This window comes from Cherax quadricarinatus, chromosome 64, assembly GCF_038502225.1.
Source record: "Cherax quadricarinatus isolate ZL_2023a chromosome 64, ASM3850222v1, whole genome shotgun sequence".
In the NCBI taxonomy this organism is placed as follows: Eukaryota; Metazoa; Arthropoda; class Malacostraca; order Decapoda; family Parastacidae; genus Cherax; species Cherax quadricarinatus.
Window position 1 is genome coordinate 3,631,912 of NC_091355.1, and position 21,196 is coordinate 3,653,107.

The window sequence follows — 21,196 nt, forward strand, 5'->3', positions numbered from 1 at the left end:
CCTTACAGCGCACTACAGCATTTATTCCCCAGCGGCAACACCCGCCGTAAATAAATCGCCGCAAATGAAGCGGCATGTCGGTGAAAAACGCGAGAGAAAATGGTGAAATATACGAGTTGGTGCGGGCGCGGCAGACAACCATCATATGGATAAATGGTGAGGCGTGCGGGCGGGGACCTGGTGCGAGGCTACGAGTCAGACGCCTCCCCCGTCCTCGAACACCCGCCCCTGACTTCACTTCCGTTTGAATTAATTATAATCGAGCACGAGTCAGCATTCATGAGACACAATAGCTAGACGGCGCGCGGATTTCTAGCTGGATCCTGTCAGTATACATATCCCGGGTAATTTTAATGGCGCCCCAGGAGGCGATTGTTTAAACCAAAGTCTGGTACAGCTGCAGGGTTGGGATGAGCGTGGTTGTGGTTGGCGCTGTGGGTGAACAAATGTCCACCACCGCAGCAAAAACACCCGAGACACCTTCAACCAATTACAAATTCTTCCCAACTGTACTAGAAATGGCACCTTTGGGGGATTTATGAAGGATAATGGTGCGTGGGTTGGGTTAGATGAGATAGTGCGCAGTGACTGCTGTTATCTGCGGCAGCAGCTGCTGAGTACTGTGCTTCACCAAGTATTGAACGACTCACTAACTTCACTGACTGCATCATTAACTTTACTGCCTCACTATTAACTTCACTCCCTCACAAACTTCACTGCCTCACAAACTTCACTACCTCACTGCCTCACAAACTTCACTACCTCACTGCCTCACAAACTTCACTACCTCACTGCCTCACAAACTTCACTAACTACCTCACTAACTTCACTGCCTCACTGACTGCCTCACAAACTTCGCTGACTCATTAACTTCACTAACTGCCTCACTAACTTCACTACCTCACTAACTTCACTGCCTCACTGACTGCCTCACAAACTTCACTAACTGCCTCACTAACTTCACTAACTGCCTCACAAACCGCCTCACTAACTTCACTAACTACCTCACTAACTGCCTCACAAGTTTCACTACCTCACTAACTTCACTAACTGCCTCACTACCTTCACTAACTGCCTCACAAACTTCACTAACTGCCTCACTAACTTCACTGCCTCACAAACTTCACTGCCTCACAAACTTCACTGCCTCACTAACTTCACTGCCTTACAAACTTCACTAACTTCACTGCCTCACTAACTTCACTGCCTCACAAACTTCACTAACTTCACTGCCTCATATACTTCACTAACTGCCTCACCAAAACGAGCAACAAAAACTTGGTTGAGAACGCTCCATAAAAACCTAACTTATCTACAAATTCAATCCTGAAATTGGCGTTTTTTTTGTCTTAATTGGCTGCAGAGTTGATGAGAATCCCTGTATGAGTGTATGACTGTGTATTACACCCGTCAGGAGTCCTTCACTGATGCTCTCGATCCCAGGAAGTGGATCTCATCTCTTCCTCGGATCAGACTTGATTGTCTATTTCCCTAATGCACTGTATTACCCCTGCGGGTTTAGTGCTCTCCAGTAAATGTATTGATATACACTAACAATTGCAGTGAGCATCAATGTGTATGTCTGTGTATACATGTTCACTGTATGTGTATGCATATTCAATCTGTTGTGTATATATATTCGATGTAATGAATACATATTCAATCTGTTGTGTATACATATTCAATGTTGTGTATATTCAATGTATGTTGTGTATACATATCCAATATGTGTATACATATTCACTGTAGTGTATGAATCTAATTGAAATTGGTGTTTTTAAATTAAGTGTAACCTAGAGAGAGAATTCCCACCATAGCGAGCATGTATACTTTCCCAATTACAGTAAACATCGGCATACATGCAAACAAAAGTTCGGTATACAGTATACACAGAGTGTATCCTTACATACAAGTGTAATCTGTAATTGGCGTTCTCTTTTCTCTCTCAGAGTTCTCCGGCTCATGGGAGTTCTCTTATCAGCGGGGTGTATCTATAGAGCCCAATTAGAGCGAGCTTCAGTGTATATCCTTTGTGTAAACATCATCAATGCTGGTCCCAGGATGACTGGGGCCGTCACCATGGCAACCGGGTGTATTTCAGACCATCAATTTTCTTCCCCTAGGCTGGGACGTTCCTCACGCTGATTGGTTAGGTGGCGCGGAACGCCTCCACGGATTGGTCAGGTGAGTGGAAACTGGCTGTTGATTGGTCAGGTGGCGAGGATGGTGACTGGGGATTGGCTGTAATGGTGCAGCTGGTTCATGCTGGGGAGGGCTTGGGGCTGCTCTCTCTGGGGGCTGTCGGGGGGTGATTCAGCGAACCCGGGAACCTTCTCTATCCTCCCCATGTAGACCTGGACTCGCCTCCACACTGAGTACAGTGAAGACTGGGTTCCTCCCCGTCTGTAGACCGGTACTAGCCGCTATACTGAGTACACTGTAACCGGTTCGCTTCCCACTGGTCCTGCCTCTGATTACAGACCTGTACTCGCCTATACTCTGATTGCAGCACCACCTGTACTCACCTATACACTGATTCCGGTACCACCTGTACTCTTCCCGCCGCCGCTGAGTCACTACGCATTATGCAAATGCCGCGAGGGGGAAAAAATTGGTGCCTATTTTGAGTACACCAAGTACACAGAGGTACTTCAAGCCTGCTCCACCAGTTGTCACCTGACGCCATTAAGTACTCTGGGTCACCTAATACGCCATTAATAGTATTCTGGTCACCTAGGACGCCATCTTTGAACCAGCTGCACCATCATGGGACCAAGACCACTCGTATAGATGGTTAGCAGCCCACCAGTTAACCAATTTATGCCCATTCCAGACTATTAGATGACTTTGGCAAGAATTTTTTGCGTGTGCTTTACGAAGATAACGAGAATTGATGCGGTGTTGCACGCATAAACCAGCCAGCACGTGATAATTGATGATAAACGTGGTTTATGTAGAAAATTAAACCTGCTGGTTTGAGGATTTGGTTGAACGGGAGTTGATAAACTGAACGACAGCGAGTGGATAGTTGAAGGGACGTCTGGACTGGTTATGGAGCTCTACTGAGTGGAGAGAGCGCGAGAGAGCAGTGTTGCCGGGGGGAGGAAATTGTGGCCCTATTTTAACCTGACTCGCTGGGTTTAGCGGTGCTAAAAGCCCCATTAACACCAGTAGGAAGGCGGGGCTAGCCTTGGCGCGGATTGTGACCTGTGTATTGAGCGGATAGAGACGGATAGAGACGTCAGGGTGGTGTTGCGCCACCCTTATCCACGCGTCAGCTGGACTGACTTCAGTAGCATTGCGTCAGCCATAGGGCCTTGACGTCAGTACTTGTAAATTATAAACCCAGTGGCGTTGAGATATAGTGAATTATAGTGCTTGCTGACTCAGAGATACCGTGGTCAGTGATACACATGTGACATTGTATCAAGGATGAGGTGATTTATATATTTGCTGATTATCTTAGGATGAACTTGTAAGGTAAGAGCCACATATGTTGGTCATTTATTGCTTTATGTTGTAGTTATGTGGATAAGTTATGCTGTAGTTTTTTTGTAATGTATATGTAATGGGGCATGTACGATTATGTAGTTATGTTGTGGTTTATGTGTATGTGGTATATGTAAATATGTTGTGGATAATGTGTATGTGGTATATGTAGTTACGTTGTATGTGTAGATATATTGTGCCGTTATGTTTGTATGTTGTCAGTTATGTGTAATGTAGTTTGTGTAGGTATGTTTACCTATTACCTGGAGTGTACTTTGTGGAGAGTAGTTATATTGTTTGTGTGGTTGTAGTTTGAGTAGTTATGTTGTGGTTTATAAGTAGTTATGTTTCGGTTTATGTTGTGGTTTATAAGTAATGTGGTTCATGGGTAGTTATTTTGTTTTATAAGTAGTTATGTTGTAATTTATGAGTAATGCTATGACGTTATTTTGTGGTTTATTAGTTATTTTGTGATTTACGAGTAGTTGAGTAATGTGATTTATGAGTAGTTATGTTTTGGTTTGTTATGTTGTAGTTCATGTTGTGGTTATGGTTAGTTATTTTGTTTTATAAGTAGTTATGTTGTAATTTGTGAGTAGTTATGAAGTTATCTTGTGATTTATTAGTTATCTTGTGATTTATTAGTTATCTTGTGATTTATTAGTTATCTTGTGATTTATTAGTTATCTTGTGATTTATTAGTTGTGATTTATTAGTTATCTTGTGATTTATTAGTTATCTTGTGATTTATGAGTAGTTGTGGTTTACATGTAGTTTTGTTTTATATGTAATGTTGTGGTTTACATTTAGTTATGTTGTGGTTTACGTGTAATGTTTGTGTAGTTTTGTTTACATGTAGTTATGTGGTTTATTATTTATGTTTTGGTTTATGAGTAGCTATTTTATGGTTTATGTGTGATGTCATTGAAAGGAGGACTCTGGGCAGCTTTAAAAATAAGTTAGATAGGTACATGAATGGGCGTGGTTGGGTGAGTTAGACCTGCCTAGCATGGGCCAGTAGGCTTATGGCATTGTTTCCTTATGTTATTATGCTGTGGTTGTGAGATATTGTGGTTTATGTAATATGGTTTTTTGTGCATTTGTGGTTTATGTGTAATGTGGTTTATGTGTAGTTGTGGTTTTTGTGTAGGTATGTTGTGGATGTGTAGGTATTTTGCGGATGTGTATATTGTGGATGTGTAGGTATGTTGTGGATATGTGTATGTTGTGGATGTGTAGGTATGTTGTGGATGTGTAGGTATGTTGCGGATATGTGTATGTTGTGGATGTGTAGGTATGTTGTGGATGTGTAGGTATGTTGTGGATGTGTAGGTATGTTGCGGATATGTGTATGTTGTGGATGTGTAGGTATGTTGTGGATATGTGTAGGTATGTTGCGAATTTTGTGTCGCTATACTGTGGTGTTTGTGTAAGTACTGGTTTGGTAATAGAGTTGTGGATGAGTGGAACAAACTCCCAAGTACAGTTATAGAGGCCAGAACGGTGTGTAGCTTTAAAAATAGGTTGGATAAATACATGAGTGGATGTGGGTGGGTGTGAGTTGGACCTGATTAGCTTGTGCTACCAGGTCGGTTGCCGTGTTCCTCCCTTAAGTCAAGGTGACCTGACCTGACCTGACTAGGTTGGGTGCATTGGCTTAAGCCGGTGGGAGACTTGGACCTGCCTCGCATGGGCCAGTAGGCCTTCTGCAGTGTTCCTTCGTTTTTATGTTCTTATGTAGTTATGTTGTAGTTCATGTAATGTGGTTCATGTAGTTATGTTGATCAAGGTCCCAGGAGCAAAACGTTTTCTAACATGGCCTAGTGTTTGCTTACGTGTTTTTTTAAAGCAACGTGTAGTTGTATTGTAAGTTGCATAGTTCTATGGTTTATGTAGCCGTGTTGAGTTTAGTTATGGTAGGGTTTATGTAGTGGTATTTTTTTGCGGTGATTTGCGTTATGTAGCATCTTTATCCCATGGTTTTTATGTTGTAGTTATGCACTGTGGTTTGTTGTAATTTTATACCATGGTTTACGTTATGCTACGTTATGTTATGACACAGCGTAACTACATAAAACCATAGCATATATACGCTATGGTTTTATGTAGTTACGCTGTGTCATGTGTAGCCTCGCTACATATATATATATATATATATTATATATATATATATATATATATATATATATATATATATATATATATATATATATATATATATATATATATAGTGAATGATGGTGAAAGTTTTTTTATTGGGCCGCCTCACCTTTGTGGAAAATGGCCGATGTGTTAATAGAAAAATAACTTGTGTGTATTAAAAAATACCGTCAAGGTGGGTATTTATAACCACTGAAAAAGTGGTGTGTAGAAAAGGGATGTCAGTTGAATGATATTTTGGAGTGACCTGATCCTTTTGAGCAGTTTTGAGCAGTTAATTTTAGTTAAATGAATAAGGTCATTGACTTGTGTTATTCGCATTCATTCATTTATATATATATATATATATATATATATATATATATATATATAGACGTTTCGCCTGCCCCGGGCTTTCTCTAGCCTGTATTTTGAATAGAAAAGAGACAGGTCAGGCGAGTCATGTGGGAGAGAGGGGGTGGGGTCAGGTGCCGTGAGGTCAGGTGTTGTGAGTCACTTGTTTGTGCATCACGTGGCTTACACACCTTTACCTGACTTCCCAACACCTGACCTCACCGTACCTGACTCCAACGTACCTGACCTCAGGGCCGCGCCTGACTTCACAACACCTGACCTCAGTCCACTATATTTTTTTTTTCTGTTCTCTACTGGAGTGGGTCACACTGGGCGAAACATCAAACAAATGTTCTTAGTATTGCATATTGATGTGTTCAGCCTATTCTCATAATTAAATTCAGTATTTCAGTTTTATTGAGAGACTGGGACGGTTGACTGTTACACGAGCCCTTAACAGTACTTATCTAACTGTCGTAAATTTCTCTGGGACCAAAATGGTTCCTTACCTGGAGGTTATTCCGGGGATCAACGCCCCCGCGACCCGGTCCATGACCAGGCCTCCCAGTGGATCAGGGCCTGATCAACCAGGTTGTTACTGCTGGCCGCACGCAGTCCAACGTACTAGCCACAGCCCGGCTGATCCGGCACTGACTTTAGGTATCTGTCTAGCTCCCTCTTGAAGGCAGCCAGGGGTTTATTGGTAATTCCCCTAATGCTTGATGGGAGGCTGTTGAACAGTCTTGGGCCCCGGACACTTATAGTGTTTTCTCTTAGTGTACCAATGGCGCCAGTACTTTTAATTGGGGGTAATTTGCACCGCCTGCCCAGTCTTTTATTTTCGTAGGGAGTGATTTCTGTGTGCAGATTCAGGACTATTCCTTCTAGGATTTTCCAGGTGTAGATTATGATATATCTCTCTCCTGCGTTCCAGCGAATACAAGTCAAGTGCTTCCAAGCGTTCCCAGTAGTTAAGGTGCTTGACAGAACTTATACGTTCTGTACACTTGATGGCAGTATACACTAGGTTGTGGTATACTTGGAGAGGGTTTCGGGGGTCAGTGCCCCTGCAGCCCGGTCTGTGATCAGGCTTCATGATGGATTAGGGCTTGATCAACCAAGCTGTTACTGTTAGCCGCACGTAAACCGACGTACGAACCACAGCCCGGCTGGTCAGGTACTGACTTTAGGTGCCTGTCCAGCGCCTTCTTGAAGACAGCCAGGAGTCTGTTGGTAATCCCCCTTGTGTGTGCTGGGAGGCAGTTACAGTCTTAGTGTTAAACTTATCTAAATCTTTAAATCTGAATATTTCTAACTTGAATCAGGTCTGAGTTTTGTGTAGTTTTAAAAATAGGTTAGATAGATACATGAGTGGGTGTGAGCTGGACCTGACTAGCTTGTGCTAGTGGGTCTGATGTGCCTTTTCCTTAAGCGGATGTGACCTGACTAGGTGGGTCATTGATCTAAGCCAGGGGCGACATGGACCTGCCTCGCGTGGGCCAGTAGGCCTGCTGCGATCCTAATTTCTTATGTTCTTATTAACGTAAGTAGCACCTGCCTAGCAAAGCCAGTAGGCCTACACAGCAGCTCCTGGTTGAACATTAATAGCAGCTGACAGTAAGCTCTGTGTAGTTCCGGTTTTGTTAGGTAAGACACATATGCAACAGTTAGGTATCTTTATTTCGAAACGTTTCGCCTACACAGTAGGCTTCTTCAGTCGAGTACAGAAAAGTTGATAGAAGCAGAAGAGACTTGAAGACGATGTAATCAGTCCATCAGTTCCGTTTTTAATCGTATTTAGATTGGACAGTTTTGATGCAACTCTAAAAGCTAGAACTGAAGCAGTGACACTGAACAAGTTCTTACTAGGACAGTAATTAGACATTAAAATTTGTATTAAATACACGAGGCTGTTAAGATCTATATGATACAGACGAGGCTGTTAAGATCTATATGATACAGACGAGGCTGTTAAGATCTATATGATACAGACGAGGCTGTTAAGATCTATATGATACAGACGAGGCTGTTAAGATCTATATGATACAGACGAGGCTGTTAAGATCTATATGATACAGACGAGGCTGTTAAGATCTATATGATACAGACGAGGCTATTAAGATCTATATGATACAGACGAGGCTATTAAGATCTATATGATACAGACGAGGCTGTTAAGATCTGTATAAAACAGACGAGTAGTTTTTTTAGGTGCAATTTTTACACATTTTTTGGACGATTACATTCGCCTTACATAGTAATGTACTTGCAAATTTCCTGTATTATTTTTAATAACTCAAAAAGTAAGATAGTTATTTCCATTGGGCATCTTGTACCTGTTATAGTCTCGGTCGTTCATTGTTCTGTATTCTTATATTAAGTACTAGTTATTTTTTTAAGTTGTAAGGTGTAATTCATTAAGGTTGGTAGTTCCTGGCCAGGGACAAGAACCCTGAGAGACACTCCATATGAAGGTTGGTAGTTCCTGGCCAGGGACAAGAACCCTGAGAGACACTCCATATGAAGGTTGGTAGTTCCTGGCCAGGGACAAGAACATAAGAACATAAGAACATAAGAACGAAGGAACACTGCAGAAGGCCTACTGGCCCATGCGAGGCAGGTCCAAGTCCCTACCGGCTTAAGCCAATGCACCCAACCTAGTCAGGTCAGGTCACATTGACTTAAGGGAGGAACACGGCAACCGACCTGTTAGCACAAGCTATCAGGTCTAACTCACACCCACCCACATCTACTCATGTATTTATCCAACCTATTTTTAAAGCTACACAACGTTCTGGCCTCTATAACGGTACTTGGGAGTTTGTTCCACTCATCCACAACTCTATTACCAAACCAGTACTTTCCTATATCCCTCCTGAATCTGAATTTTTCCAACTTAAAACCATTGCTGCGAGTCCTGTCTAGGCTAGATATTTTCAGCACACTCCATGTGAAGGTTGGTAGTTCCTGGCCAGGGACAAGAACCCTGAGAGACACTCCATATGAAGGTTGGTAGTTCCTGGCCAGGGACAAGAACCCTGAGAGACACTCCATATGAAGGTTGGTAGTTCCTGGCCAGGGACAAGAACCCTGAGAGACACTCCATATCTCACAGTAGCATCCTCCACTGTACATGTTAGGCAGCAGAAAACGGGCTCCGAGAGTGGGCGTGGTTGGTCAGTTTTAAGTTATGTATCCCTTCCGGTGGTTCAGGACCTGATCTACCAGGCTGTTTCTGCTGGCCGCACGCAGTTCAACATATGAACTACGGTCTGGGTGGTCAGGAACTGACTTTAGGACCCTGTAAACCTCACAGGGAAGTGTATATTTGTTAAGTATATTCACTAGAGAGGGGGGGGGAGAGGGATATACGTTTTAAGTAAATATATTAATTAACTAGTTAAGTCTGAGACAGACCACAGGTCTAGCTGGCATTCGCATAGTTGGTCAAGTACTTGTTAATTAAGCATACCCGACGTGGCATTCACACGGGTTGTAGGCCTACCTGACGTTGATCACAGGCAGTAAGTGTATTTGGTCACACAAACATAGACCTGTCAAACTTGACATGTTGACCACACAAACACTAGAATTCTTGGCTTCATACATTTTTCTTCTCCCGGAGTTCTGCCTTGTGTTCTCAGGTTAGGTTAGGTTAGGATTGTCAGGAAACAGGACAAGTGTTTCCTGACGCGGGTCTTAGTCAGATGATGACCCGCTTTTGGAGATTTGGTCATCTGACCGAGGCCTTCCGCTGGCTTGCCGGTCCACCCCTTTAAAAATGATTGTCATTTATGTGTTCTCAGGTTATGCGTCAACGTTATATATCCTCGGCAAAGTCTTATATTATGCTGCACAGTTCTGGTCTCCATATTACATAAACACAGATGCGCTGGGAAACATAGAGAAAGGATGACGAACTTGATCCCATGCATTCGAACCCTTTCCTACCAAGATAGCTCACATTCAGTGCCTTCAGTCTCTGAAAAGACGTAGAATTAGGATTGGTGGGGTGTGACTGAGGTATACGAATGGAAAACGTAAATATATAAATGGGACAGAAATAATGCGGTGAAAATATGTAACCAAGATACGACTTGCAGCAGCGGACAAATTTAGATTTAGTGTTGGTGATATATACCATCCCTTCTCTACACCAAGCTGGTGTCACGTGACCTTCCCTTTTGTTAGGTAAAAGGGCAAATGCAAGTAAATGAGACATTTTACTGTGGCAACGTTACGCTCTCCAGGATCTTTGTCAAGCCTGGAGAGCGAAACGTTGCCACAGTGAAATGTCGCACTAGTTGCACTTGTGTCCTTTTACCTAACATATTGTCGGCAATTCCACCAACATTATTACTACACCTTCTCACAAGAACTCCGCGACGAATGGTGGCAGCCAGCGGTGGGATACGAACCCACGTCTCCCAGGTGACCGATGCCTCAAACCAGGATATAGCAAATACAATGCAAATAGGACTCTCGGATCGCGGGTTTAAACCCCACCCGTGGTATGGTTTTTAAACAGGACTACCTTGGTAAAAAAAAAAAAGTCTGGAACGAGTCCAGTGAACTGCTGAGCGTCGTCACTAAAGCCAGAATTTTGGGTACATTTAAAATTAGGCCAGTAGGTTTGTTGCAGTCTCCCATGATTCTCTTCCTACCTGAAGGTAGGTAGCCCTATCTTATGTGCATCGTGGGTCACAGAATAGGCCTACTTGACATGGGTTGCTGGTCACAGAAACAGTGTAGGCTTAACTGGTGTGTTGTTGATCACAGTAGGGACAGGCCTACCTGACGTGCGTTGTGGGTCAGTAGGCCTACTGGACGTGTGTTGTAGGTCACAGTAGGCCTACGTGACGTGTGTTGGTCACAGATAAGCCTACCTGTCTTAGTGTGTTAGTAGTCATGTGTGACTAACCAGTAGTACAGTGAACAGTGATGGGAATATACAGTGAAACTTAGTGAGACGAATATCACAGTTCTGACAGTGAGCCATTCTTTTACACAGTGAAATTAACAGACCAAGAGTTGTTACCCAGCTGAGCCCTGTCTGTAGGGCATCCCCAGGATGCCACCCACAACAGTCGGTGGTAGCTTGTAGTCAAGGGAAACCTGACACCAGACAGGACTCCCAGGGTAGAAGCTCACGAGACTAGAAATAAGTAATGCCGATCAAGGTAGTTTAGAGACATGGCCAGGAGCTATATCTTGACCCCGCAAATACATGTTGGTGAGTACAGATGTGAGATACTGTATCACTGCTCTCTGAACTGCTGTGTTTGCAGTGTTATCATAAGAACATAAGAAAGGAGGAACACTGCAGGAGGCCTGTTGGCCCATACTAGGCAGATCCTTTACAATTCATGTATATCATGTGTTATGTCTGTGTTTGCAAGTGTTGTTATTTATGTTTGTAGTTTTGTCATGTGTTATTTCTGTTATTGCTGTGTTGTCATGTGTTATTGCTGTGTTGTCATTTGTTATTTCTGTGTTTGCAAGTATTGCCATGTGTTATTGCTGCATTTGTAAGTGTTGTCATGTGTCATTATTGTTTGCCAGTGTTGTCATGTTATTATTGTGTTATTAAGTGTTGTCGTGTGTTACTGCAGTGTTCTCAGTGTTGTCATGTGTTATTGCTGTGTTATCAAGCGTTGTCAGGTGTTATTGCTGTGTTATCAAGCGTTGTCAGGTGTTATTGCTGTGTTATCAAGTGTTGTCAGGTGTTATTGCTGTGTTATCAAGTGTTATCAGGTGTTATTGCTGTGTTATCAAGTGTTGTCAGGTGTTATTGCTGTTATCAAGTGTTGTCAGGTGTTATTGCTATGTTATCAAGCGTTGTCAGGTGTTAGTGCTGTTATCAAGTGTTGTCAGGTGTTATTGCTGTGTTATCAAGTGTTTGTCAGGTGTTATTGCTGTGTTATGAAGTGTTGTCAGGTGTTATTGCTGTGTTATCAAGTGTTGTCAGGTGTTATTGCTGTTATCAAGTGTTGTCAGGTGTTATTGCTGTTATCAAGTGTTGTCAGGTGTTATAGCTGTTATCAAGTGTTGTCAGTTGTAATTGCTATGTTGTCAGGTGTTATTGCTGTGTTATCAAGTGTTGTCAGGTGTTATTGCTGTTATCAAGTGTTGTCAGGTGTTATTGCTGTTATCAAGTGTTGTCAGGTGTTATTGCTGTGTTATCAAGTGTTGTCAGTTGTAATTGCTGTGCTGTCAGGTGTTATTGCTGTTATCAAGTGTTGTCAGGTGTTATTGCTGTTATCAAGTGTTGTCAGGTGTTATTGTTGTTATCAAGTGTTGTCAGGTGTTATTGCTGTGTTATCAAGTGTTGTCAGTTGTAATTGCTATGTTGTCAGGTGTTATTGCTGTGTTATAAAGTGTTGTCAGGTGTTATTGCTGTTATCAAGTGTTATCAGGTGTTATTGCTGTGTTATCAAGTGTTGTCAGTTGTAATTGCTATGTTGTCAGGTGTTATTGCTGTTATCAAGTGTTGTCAGGTGTTATTGCTGTGTTATCAAGTGTTGTCAGGTGTAATTGCTATGTTGTCAGGTGTTATTGCTGTGTTATCAAGTGTTGTCAGGTGTTATTGCTGTTATCAAGTGTTGTCAGGTGTTATTGCTGTTATCAAGTCTTGTCAGTTGTAATTGCTATGTTGTCAGGTGTTATTGCTGTGTTATCAAGTGTTGTCAGGTGTTATTGCTGTTATCAAGTGTTGTCAGTTGTAATTGCTATGTTGTCAGGTGTTATTGCTGTGTTATCAAGTGTTGTCAGGTGTTATTGCTGTGTTATCAAGTGTTGTCAGGTGTTATTGCTGTTATCAAGTGTTGTCAGGTGTTATTGCTGTTATCAAGTGTTATCAGGTGTTATTGCTGTTATCAAGTGTTATCAGGTGTTATTGCTGTTATCAAGTGTTGTCAGGTGTTATTGCTGTTATCAAGTGTTATCAGGTGTTATTGCTGTTATCAAGTGTTATCAGGTGTTATTGCTGTTATCAAGTGTTGTCAGGTGTTATTGCTGTTATCAAGTGTTATCAGGTGTTATTGCTGTTATCAAGTGTTATCAGGTGTTATTGCTGTTATCAAGTGTTGTCAGGTGTTATTGCTGTTATCAAGTGATGTCAGGTGTTATTGCTGTTATCAAGTGTTGTCAGTTGTAATTGCTATGTTGTCAGGTGTTATTGCTGTGTTATCAAGTGTTATCAGGTGTTATTGCTGTGTTATCCAGGGTTGTCAGGTGTTATTGCTGTGTTATCAAGTGTTGTCAGTTGTAATTGCTATCTTGTCAGGTGTTATTTCTGTGTTATCAAGTGTTGTCAGGTGTTATTGCTGTGTTATCGAGTGTTGTCAGGTGTAATTGCTATGTTGTCAGGTGTTATTGCTGTGTTATCAAGTGTTATCAGGTGTTATTGCTGTGTTATCAAGTGTTGTCAGTTGTAATTGCTGTTATCAAGTGTTGTCAGTTGTAATTGCTATGTTGTCAGGTGTTATTGCTGTGTTATCAAGTGTTGTCAGGTGTAATTGCTATGTTGTCAGGTGTTATTGCTGTGTTATCAAGTGTTGTCAGGTGTAATTGCTGTGTTGTCAAGTGTTATTGCTGTGTTATCCAGGGTTGTCAGGTGTTATTGCTGTGTTATCAAGTGTTGTCAGGTATTATTGCTATGTTATCAAGTGTTATCAGGTGTTATTGCTGTGTTATCAAGTGTTGTCAGGTGTAATTGCTGTGTTGTCAGGGGTTATTGCTGTGTTATCCAGGGTTGTCAGGTGTTATTGCTGTGTTATCAAGTGTTGTCAGGTATTATTGCTATGTTATCAAGTGTTGTCAGGTGTTATTGCTGTGTTATCAAGTGTTGTCAGGTGTTATTGCTGTGTTATCCAGGGTTGTCAGGTATTATTGCTATGTTATCAAGTGTTGTCAGGTGTTATTGCTGTGTTATCAAGTGTTGTCAGGTGTTATTGCTATGTTATCAAGTGTTGTCAGGTGTTATTGTTGTGTTGTCAGGTGTTATTGCTGTGTTATCAAGTGTTGTCAGGTGTTATTGCTATGTTATCAAGTGTTGTCAGGTGTTATTGCTATGTTATCAAGTGTTGTCAGGTGTTATTGCTGTGTTATCAAGTGTTGTCAGGTGTTATTGCTATGTTATCAAGTGTTGTCAGGTGTTATTGCTGTGTTATCAAGTGTTGTCAGGTGTTAGGACGTACAAGGAAAACCATTGTTTATTGTGTCAAACACCTGCACCAGGGTCATTAAGGCTGCACAACACCTGTACACAACAAGTTGTCGATACTTCAGTAATCGCCCAGTGTATATACACAGATATACAAATATCTAAGAATATATTCACTGAGAGATACAATCCTTTTGATGTATATACACGGATACACATCTTTCGGTGTATATACACGGATACACATCTTTCGGTGTATATCCACAGGTATATTAATAAATACGAGTAAGACACGACTGTCGCTCATGTGTCTGTCTTCATGTCTGTACTATATACCATTTTTATTGTTATAAACACGTATGTGGGTTGAAAGACATTTATTAAGAAGACGTTTCGCCCACCTTGGGGGGTTTTTCTCAGTCCAACAGAGGAGAGCAAGGCAGCAGAAACAATAGTAGGGGTCAAGGTGGTGTGACAGAGGGGCGGGACTGTGATCACTGACTTGCTGGGCTAGATGCCGTTCTTCTTGGATTTTGGAGAAATACTGAAGTTTCCCAAGTATTGTCGTGAATAATGTTGAGACCCCACAACACGGTCTAATATATCTTACTTGTACAACTCTATGGGTAAATCTAGGCTTTGCCTTTGCATAACACAAGAAGGAACACTGCCGCATGCCAAATGGCCCGTGCTAGTCAGGTCCAATTCACGCCCGCTCATGTATTTACTTGGCCAACCTATAATGGTGAGCGAAATGAAGCCTTAAAATAAAGTGTTCAGTAGGTCTGAAGTAGGACTGAAGAAGTCACTCGTGGCAAAACGTTTCCCTTAATAAATATCCTCTAAGTGTCTTTTTCCACATCTTGTCGGTATCACCATACCATTTCTCAGTAGGTAGCATGTTTGTTCATTTGTATACCACCTTGCTGCTGATTCCTCGACAAAACGGAGGCTGGGTCAGCAGGAGGGAGAGGTGGGTCAGCGCAGATGGTAGCTGTGCCAGCTGCAAGAGTAAGTGGTTTGACAAGCACAGTGAGCTAGCGCACTGTAGACTGGGATGCAGCTGTGCTGGGTCAGTTGTTGTGTGAACTGAGAGAGGGAAGTCAAGATTGTATTGTATTTCATGACGCACTAAACTCGTGTGGATATTTAAATGTAAGGAATGGTGGAGCCTCGGTTTTCAGTTTTTTTTACTCGTGGCTCGGTTTCTTGACTAGACTGTTGGTCTCGCAGCATCGCATGGTATATAGTACCGAGAAGTCCCTCGGGCTGAAGAAATGACCACTTCAGAATTATTTGTTCTACTAGGCAAATAAACTGCACATAGGTCTAAGTCGGACCGAAACGTCGGCATAAGCTTGTTTCTGCTATGTGCGGGTTGTTTGTGTGTTGTTCCAGTCACGGTATTGTGCCTTTTTGTTCTTTGTTTTACTGTCTCCAGTGTTATATTCATCTGAGAAGTCTGCAACGCAGGTGAAACTTTCAACAATAAAGATATCTCAGTGTGCCACACGTGTCTTCATCTGGATAGCAGCCAGAAGGCAGATAGCCTCGATATGGACCGTGGGGCCTCCTGCCATCTGCTATTCCCATGTATTCCAGTTTAAACCACCTGGGAGTTGGAGCACTCCCAAGCTGCAGCACTCATTACATTCTCATCATTGAGAACTAGTGCTTCCTATAGCGCAGGAAGCATCCAGAGTTCCAGAAGCCACAAAGTTGGCGGTGAAGGAAAACTGTTGGTCTCTGAAGTGTGCTGCACATCTGGCCAAGAGTGTGAAGGAGCCAGCCGGCTCTGGAGAGCCTAGACACCTGTCCAGGAAATGCCACTACTGTCAAAACTTGAATGTTTTACAGCAACTGTATGGTACCTACTACCAGGACGAGCTTCTCAAAACAAAATTCGGGTCCAAGGGTAAGGAAAATTATTCAGAATGGTTGTCTCAGGAGTGAGGAAGATAACTCACAGTGGTTTTCTCAGGAATGAGGAAGATTATTCAGAATGGTTGTCTCAGTAGTGAGGAAGACACTCTCAGGAGTAAGATACTCCATAATGAGTCTCTTAGGAGTAAGAAAGATATTCCACAATGGTTCTGTCAAGGTTGAGGGCATGTTGCATCAGGCAGGCAAATTCCGGTGTAGTGTTGCAGTTGTTGGTCGCTCTTGTATGATGTCCTAGACAGCAAAACTTTGGAACAGCAGAAGGAGCACGGACCAGCCAGTGTGATGGAAGCCTTGGTCAGTGTTGGAATTCTATTTCTTCAGGGCAAAACAGACCTTGATGCCGGTGAGGGACGCTGGATCAAATCTGATTACTTCATTTGCATATAGTTCTTTCCACCGAATGGAAGCTGGAGAAACCCTGCATACAATGGGCCAGTAGGCCCACTGCAGTGTTCCTGCATTCTTATGCTTAGTCCTTATAATGAAAGAGAGAGACCACCAGCAGTGTGTCAGTGGGGCGTCAGGTACTACATCTGATCAAAGTATGAAACCAGATTGATTACGAAGAGCGGTACTTGAACTTACCTAAAACAGAGTACAAGTTACTTTTAGGAATGTGACTCAACGGCATCTACAAGAAGGTAAATTAAAATTTTATCATTATTGCTGAATATCATAACAATAATAATAATAATATTTTTATTATTATTTAAACGAAGGTAAAGATATACAGAGGGGAAAGTCCCCTGTTGCATCTCCATAAGGCAAACATGTTTGTGTCGTGTCTACGTCTCGATCTGCTCAAGCCAGTGGAGACCAGAGGCGGAGGTGGGCTAGTCGACAGAGCAACACGTCACAGATGACTGCAGAGACTAAGGTGGGCGAGTTCCCCAGATCAACCCGCTCTTCTGAGAGAGAGCAGCGGGTAACCTGTCCAAACACCTTCATAATCGGGACTGGGGGGAGGGGAATGGAGCTTGCAAGTGTTCCCCATGAACGAGGAATTTCCAGTAAATGCACGTCACAGAAGACTTTAAGAATACATTCTTTGCTGGGGGGGGGGGGGTGTCCTCGTATTTCCCTCCCCTGGATGAGATCCACAATTGGACCATGGAATTAGGCCTTCCCTTCCATTGAATCGAACCTGAATGTCTCCCATTACTCCAGGCCATGTATAAATGTACTAATACTAGTACTATTACTACGACTCGTACTACTACTAGTACTACCAGCACTACGACTAGTACTACTACTGCCAGCACTACGACTACTAGTGCTGCTACTACTACTACTACTGCTACTACTACTACTACTACTACTGCTACTACTACTACTACTGAAAATAATGTGACTCATTTACATGCCATTGCGACTTTTTTTTAGCAGACATTTAAATTTAGAGTAAAAATCTATAATGCGAGGAACTTTTTCCACGCGTTCCCAGAACGTTTTCTGTGAGTTATGTGGGATGTTTATTGCTAGTTATATGGTACGTTTTCTGTGAGTTGTATGGTACGTTTTCTGTGAGTTGTATGGGATGTTTTCTGTGAGTTGTATGGTACGTTTTCTGTGAGTTGTATGGTACGTTTTCTGTGAGTTGTATGGTACGTTTTCTGTGAGTTGTATGGTACGTTTTCTGTGAGTTGTATGGGACGTTTTCTGTGAGTTGTATGGGACGTTTTCTGTGAGTTGTATGGGACGTTTTCTGTGAGTTGTATGGGACGTTTTCTGTGAGTTGTATGGGACGTTTTCTGTGAGTTGTATGGGACGTTTTCTGTGAGTTGTATGGGACGTTTTCTGTGAGTTGCATGGGACGATTTCTGTGAGTTGTATGGGACGTTTTCTGTGAGTTGTATGGGACGTTTTCTGTGAGTTGTATGGGACGTTTTCTGTGAGTTGTATGGGACGTTTTCTGTGAGTTGTATGGGACGTTTTCTGTGAGTTGTATGGGACGTTTTCTGTGAGTTGTATGGTACGTTTTCTGTGAGTTGTATGGGACGTTTTCTATGTAAGGAAGACAACAGTGTCATTAAAACCACGAGGAACATAATAGGATGGATAATGAGACCCTTAAGAGGGAAAGATACCCAAGATGATGATAATAATCTTTAAGTCACTTGTTCTCTTTTGGCTGGAATACTGATGTATACTAACAACCCCTTTGAAGGCAACACTGTAGAACTGTAGAATGTGCAGAGAACCTTCACTACACGTATAAATTCAGCCAAACATTTTAATTACTGGGAACACTGGAAGTCCCTTGGTCTGTACTCCTTGGAATGCAGACGAGAAAGATTCATCATAATTTACATTTGGAAAATCCTAGAGGAACTGGTTCCAAATCCGCACATAGAAATCATTCTCTACGAAAGTATAAGACTCGACACACATGCTACATACTCCCCTGTGAAAAGCAGGGGTGCCGTGAGTACACTAAGAGAAAACAGTGTCAGGGGCCAAGATTGTTAAACAACCTCCCATTATACATGAAGTGATTAGCAATAAACCCCTGGCTGTCTTCGAGAGGGAACTGGATAGATTCCTTAAGTCAGTACCTGACCAGCCAGGCTGCGGTTCCTACATTGGTCTACGTGCAGCCAGCAGTAACAGCCTGGTTGATCAGATCTTGATCCACTAGGAGGCCTGGTCGTGGACTGGGCTCTGAAGACGTTGACCACCGGAACATCCTCCAGGCAGACTCCATATAAGTGCCAGATCAACCAGGCTGTGATGACTGGGCCAGTGGGCCACCAGCAACATCAGCCTGGTTAACCAAGCAAGTACCAGACAAGCCTGGCCCAGGATCGGGCTGCGGGAGTACGAAAACTCTTGGAATTCTTCAAAAGTTTATGTGGAACATTTCCTATGATCTACGGCAGATGGTTTCCATGACCTACAGAAAACAATTCCTAACAATTAAGAAGACATTGGTCATTTTTCTGTAAATTTTTTGTAGTTTTCCCTAAAATGTCATGTTTTCTTTAAGTTTTAGTCACGTTTTCTTTAAACTGGCGATGACTTGCAAACTTTTGTGATATTTTTCAGTTTTCCTGAATTTTTAAGTTTATGACATTTTCTGATTCAATTTTCTGTGCTACGGTAATAAAATTTTGAGTTAGGGGGATATTTCCAATGTGTTATGGTGGCACTTTCCTCTATTTATAGGAACATTTTCTATAAAGTAAGTGAACATTTTTGTGTGTGTGTGATGGTGCCAGCTTTTGTGGCACTAAACTGTGAGTAAAAACATTCATTGGTGATGTTGAGAGGTAAATACAGTGCCAAGTAATTAGCACAGATCAGTTATGTGACTGAGCTTCTCTGGTAGAGCGTCCAGCTCACAACTCAACTGAGACAGTGTCATACCAGGGGATGGTAGAGCGTCCAGCTAACAACTCAACTGAGACAGTGTCATACCAGGGGATGGTAGAGCGTCCAGCTCACAACTCAACTGAGACAGTGTCATACCAGGGGATGGTAGAGCGTCCAGCTCACAACTCAACTGAGACAGTGTCATACCAGGGGATGGTAGAGCGTCCAGCTCACAACTCAACTGAGACAGTGTCATACCAGGGGATGGTAGAGCGTCCAGCTCACAACTCAACTGAGACAGTGTCATACCAGGGGATGGTAGAGCGTCCAGCTCACAACTCAACTGAGTCAGTGTCATACCAGGGGATGGTAGAACGTCCAGCTCACAACTCAACTGAGACAGTGTCATACCAGGGGATGGTAGAGCGTCCAGCTCACAACTCAACTGAGACAGTGTCATACCAGGGGATGGTAGAGCGTCCAGCTCACAACTCAACTGAGACAGTGTCATACCAGGGGATGGTAGAGCGTCCAGCTCACAACTCAACTGAGACAGTGTCATACCAGGGGATGGTAGAGCGTCCAGCTCACAACTCAACTGAGACAGTGTCATACCAGGGGATGGTAGAGCGTCCAGCTCACAACTCGACTGACACAGTGTCATACCAGGGGATGGTAGAGCGTCCAGCTCACAACTCAACTGAGACAGTGTCATACCAGGGGATGGTAGAGCGTCCAGCTCACAACTCAACTGAGACAATGTCATACCAGGGGATGGTAGAGCGTCCAGCTCACAACTCAACTGAGACAGTGTCATACCAGGGGATGGTAGAGCGTCCAGCTCACAACTCAACTGAGACAGTGTCATACCAGGGGATGGTAGAGCGTCCAGCTCACAACTCAACTGAGACAGTGTCATACCAGGGGATGGCAGCTTTCCTATTCACCTCCTGATACTGTACTTAGTAACACTTATACTTAATTGCTCCAAATAAGTTCTGAATAAAGCTCAGCACACTTAACTCTCCAGGACTACTGTATTAAATATGAGAATTAATCATTTTATATTCATGAGGGAGATAAGCGTGAGAGATATATCATAATCTACACTTGGAAAATCCTAGAAGGAATAGTCCCGAATCTGCACATAGAAATCACTCCCTACGAAAGTAAAAGACTGGGCAGGCGGTGCAAACTACCCTCAATGAAAAGTAGGGGTGCCATGGGTACACTAAGAGAAAATACCATAAGTGTCTGGGGCCCAAGACTGTTCAACAGCCTCCCACCAGGCATAAAGGGAATTACCAATAGGCCCCTGGTTGCCTTCAAGAGAGAGCTGGACAGATACTTAAAGTCGGTACCGGATCAGCCGGGCTGTGGTTCGTACGTTGGACTGCATGCGGCCAGCAGTAACAGCCTGTTTGATCAGGCCCTGATCCACTGGAAGGCCTGGTCGTGGACCGGGCTGCAGGGGCGTTGATCCCCGGAATACCCTCCAGGTAGACTCCAGGTAGGGATACCCTTCAGGGAGAAGGATACATATTGTATGAGAGGGAATTCAATGATTTATTACTTAAAAATGAAAATGGGGAACACAGACTTTCATCAGTGAAGTGCACTAGCACTAACACCTCCTCTCAGTAGTAGTAACCAGTTACCAGTAACCACTGTGCCAGTTGACTCACGACCAACCGTCTCTGCCTGAGTCACTGTCTGAACTCATATTGCGCTGACCTGGCAGTATTCAAAGACCCTCTATATGGGTACTGTGGGCGGCCAGTCAGTCAGTTGTAC

The 21,196-nt window shown here is 42.9% G+C and overlaps 1 protein-coding gene across 4 annotated transcripts in view; it reads left to right on the plus strand.

Moving 5' to 3' along the window:
* Positions 1 to 2,336: 2,336 nt before the first annotated feature.
* LOC128699959 (AF4/FMR2 family member lilli) overlaps positions 2,337 to 21,196 on the plus strand; it is a 183,237-nt gene continuing 164,377 nt past the window's right edge. For 3 of the 4 annotated variants that reach the window (XM_053792802.2, XM_053792798.2, XM_053792799.2), the window contains exon 1: positions 2,337 to 3,480. The gene's annotated coding sequence lies outside the window, so the exon portion shown is untranslated. The remainder of the gene's footprint in view (positions 3,481 to 21,196) is intronic. The other variant, XM_053792800.2, reaches the window with a different exon arrangement.